This window comes from Nothoprocta perdicaria, unplaced genomic scaffold (assembly GCF_003342845.1).
Source record: "Nothoprocta perdicaria isolate Ctin4 unplaced genomic scaffold, notPer1 scaffold_191, whole genome shotgun sequence".
NCBI lineage: Eukaryota > Metazoa > Chordata > Aves > Tinamiformes > Tinamidae > Nothoprocta > Nothoprocta perdicaria.
The window spans coordinates 1,042,883-1,046,939 of record NW_020455105.1 but is presented as its reverse complement, the minus strand read 5'-3'; positions in this window follow the sequence as shown (position 1 = coordinate 1,046,939).

Genomic DNA, 4,057 nt, shown 5'->3' with positions numbered 1-4,057 from the left:
GCGTGGCGGCGCTGCCCTCGGCGGCGGCCGGCCCGTGTGGGCCGCGCGGGCTCGCCCGGCTGCACCGCTCACGGGAAGCGGCCTTTGCCCTTGCAAAACCTTCTGCATCAGCAGATCCCAAGAGCATTCGGGCCCTCACACATCACCAGAGGGCTTCGAATTCATGAACCCACAAACAAACAGCCTCTTTTCCCTTCAAGCATACAGACTGCATCCTGATTATTCCCCTTTAAAAGTAAGCCAAGACACGCAGGAAATAACCTCACCAGCTCTTTAAAACTTAAGCACAAATATTGTGAAATATCTGGTACGGCCTTTTGCGCTGGCGATAGTGAAAGCAAACACTATTTTGCCTTGAGGTTTTCAATGTGATCATGATAAAGCGGTCACTCGGCGTGGTGTTATTAACAGAGCATTTTACAGCTCGTTACAGGATGGCCCAGAGCGGGTTGCAGAAGGTGGGCGGCAGCGGCGTCCTGCAGATAACGTCTGTCCCGCGTTGCACAACACAGCCTAGCCCATGACCTTGGCGGCCCACGGTTCACGTCCTGTGTGCACTGCCGGCCTTCCAGGAACTCGGGAGCCTTCCTCCAGCTCTGTGTTCCAGGCGAGCTCCGGCTTTGGCGTCTGCGGTGCATCCCGGGACGTGTTTGCTGATGCGCGCGCTGTGATGCCTGKCGTTGCTTCTGGATCGCCTCCCGTTTCTGCAGCATGTGGAGTGTTGCAGCGCCGTGGAACCTGGCTGGAGACGCGGGGGAGCCGGGTCGGGGACGGCGCGTGTGGAGCGGGAGCGGGAGCTGCTCGTGTCACCCTTGCAGCCCCTTAGAGACGTTTGCTCAGCGCGTGCTTTAAAGGTCTACTTGCACTGGTGTTTTCTTCTTCTGTTTTTAAATGACAATATCAGTTTTCCAAAATAATGTTTGTTGAACTGGACTGCAGCGCGCTGGTGAAATGATCTGACCCTGAAGCAGGACGCCGAGATCCTGCTGGTCCCTCRGTCCTGCTCATTCTGTGTGCTGGTCCTAGAATCACTTACTTTAATGAAGATCTGGCTGTGAAACTCTTTTCCACAGCATAACAAGGAGGGTGATGTAAAGCAGRTACTCCGTTGCCTTGGACAGCCCTAGGAAAGCTTCCGAAAGGGGCAGGTTTCCTGGGTTCAGCTCTCGCTGCTGGTCCTGCTGCCCTTTCAGCGGTGGTGAGACATGGCACGACTTACCCAAACGTCTTGCATGGAGAGGGGGAAAAGCCTCCTCCGCAGCAGGTGGAGGGGCGGCAGATGGTGCGAGCGCAGCAAGGCAGGTGGAACCATTGTGTGACAACCCCTGAATTAGGCACGGTTAATTTGCCGTATCTCCATTATCAGACCTCACTGCGAGATATCAGATTATGTCTCGCAGACGGTCTGGCAGTGCGAGTCCATCTGCGATTGCTCGTAGAGCTAAATCTGTCTGGGGGTTAACTGGAAAACAACCGGAGCCTGTTTTCTCTCTTGCAGATATCAGTAGCTCCCTAAAGCCGAGATCTTAATGGCTTCATGCAATGCTGTAAAACTCTTCATTTTCCCAGAAGTCTTCTAGTCCAAGGGCTGTTTTTCAGTTCTCTCTGCACAAATAAACAGCAAAGATGTCTCAGAAGTGCACGATTCCTCCTCTTACTTGGCAGGGAGGAGAAACTTTGGTGTTGATTTCCAGAAGAGATTTGGCCAAAGCAGCAGAGCAGATGCAACCCCCTGACCTCCTCTGAGCGCATCCACGGCGAGGATGGCTGCTTACCCAGTCGCTTTTCATCACAGATCAAATATTTGCCAGCATCGCGCGTCTGCTCTTGGAGAACAGGGAATGTGCCTGGACGAGCCGTGTCTGTTGTCTGGAAAAAGGCATCGCTGCCGTTTCTTGAATTGAACAGACGAGCACGTTTCAAGCACATGGATCATTCCCCTGATTTGCGAGCAGAGTTATGGAAGAGGAGGAACGATGCTCCTCTGCTGCCTTTGCTCATCTGAAAAGAAACGTTCCCTGCTATGCCTATGTATAAAATAAAGCCGGGGTGTAAGTACCTCAGTGGGAAATATGTGATGTGCCTTCTGCTGCTGCACCTGCTCGAGCAGGACTGCTTGGGTTAAGCTGTTTGCTATTTGAAAAGATCCAGTGGATAAACTAAAGGTGCATTTTTTTCCATGTTTTGACAGTATTTTTAACATTTTGCTCCAGTAGAGCTGAGCAATTCTGTTTCAGTTTCTCATTTTTCTCTTTTCATCATAATTTCTGGTGAATTTAGGTGCAGCGCGGTGGTCRCTGCTGCCTGGAGGAGCCTGCGCCRTGACACCCGGCAGCGCTCTCCCCTCCAGCCAGACCGCTGTGCGGAGTCGGAGCTGCAGCCGCACGGATGCAGGAGCCAGCACAAGTGGCGAGGAGGCTTCTGGTGCCGAGACACAATGAGGGCCTGGGGTGTGAGCTTCCCAAAGCAAGTGCATGGACTTGGGCTGTGCGTGGAGCTTCCCTTGGAGAAACCACCTTCCTTCCCGCAACGTCCCCCCTTCCTCTCCTGCTGCCTGGCCTGGCCCTCACCAACATCCTTCAATGAAGTTGCTCGGATAGCCTGGAAGTGCCCGTTCTGGAAATGGGAAGCAGGGGAATTTGGCCTTGGCAAACTTCCCCTCGACGTGACGCTGGAGGGACACGTTGTGTGTGCAGGTCTCACCGCTGCCTCGTGCCGGGGAGGAATCACCGGCTCCTGCCTCTACGTGGGGCAGCGGGAGGACTGGAGAGGCACCGCATTCCCGGCCGACCCAGGCGTTATCCGCGTTGGGCTTCCCCTCAGCGCCGTGCCCGGAGCCTTGGAGCTTGCCAGCGAGCATGGGATCGATACGGACTCACAGTTGTCCTTTCTTTGATTCCCATCTGGCAGCTGTCACTAAATCTTCCTTTCATCACCTGCCAAAATGTGTTAAGGGCATTTTGCTCTCACACAGACCTCCGAACTTTAATCCTTGCTTTCATAATTTGCCAGGCTGGTGCCTGCAGTTCCCTGTGCAGGGGTGTCCCAGATAGCCCTGTCAGGAACCTGCAATTAGCCTCAGGGGCAGCTGCTGAGCTTTTCCCCACCAGTGCCTGCTGCTGCGCTCCCCCCTGCAATCAGGCCCCAAAACCTTTGGCAGGCGGCCATGGGCTGCGTGACGGTGGCCAGGTGAGCGATTACTTAATTCCTATTAATTGGCTGCTCGAGAGGGGTGCGAGGCAGGCAGCCCTGGAGCCGGCAGTCTCTCCCGTTTGCAGAAATGCACCCGGAGCTGTGCAAGTGGCATCGGGATGTGTCCCGGGGCTGCCCCGCAGYCGTGACTCAGCGCGCCCAGGCTGCCAACGCTCGTGGCGGTGACGTCCCGACGTCGGGGACCGGCCCGGCTGGCGCCAGGCGGGCAGGTGAGTCAGGTTAGCAGCCTGCTGTAAAGAGCAGGGCAGGCGCTGCCGGCTGCAGGGCTGGCCTGGCTCCGGGCCCGGCTGCTCCGCAAAACTCCTGCTCTTGGTGGATGCTGAGGATGGCCGAGCTGGGGACAGGCACCGTCCGAATCCGCCCCGGTGCATAACGGGCAAGCGGCAGTCCCAGGGCCATCCCTTGGGACCGCGGTACTCCCCGGGCTCCGGGGCGCTGCCTGCAGCAGCAGCTGCTGCCTCAGCTGTGAGGAGCCCCGGCGCGTGTGCGTGTTTGTGGCATGTACCAAGTGCACAGGCGACTGTGCGGAGCTTTGCACAAGCCTGGCTAAAAGCACACCTTTCATTAAAGAGCTGCAGCTGCTTGTGTCGGCGAGACCTCTGATTTACTCGAGTTTCCCCAAGTGCAGGGAAAGGGTGACAGTGGCAGCTGGAAACCTCGTCCTGTCGCAGGAAATCTCCAAAGCCAGTGCAGGAGCCCAGTGCCCCTCTGCGCTTGAGGCTTTTCCGTGACGCCTTCCACCCTGCGCAGTCCACAGCCGTGGGTGGGTTATCCGGGCTGCATGTCGTCTGCATCCCAGATGTGCAGACATCCCGGCTGCCTTGCCAGGACAAGCAGCTCTCGG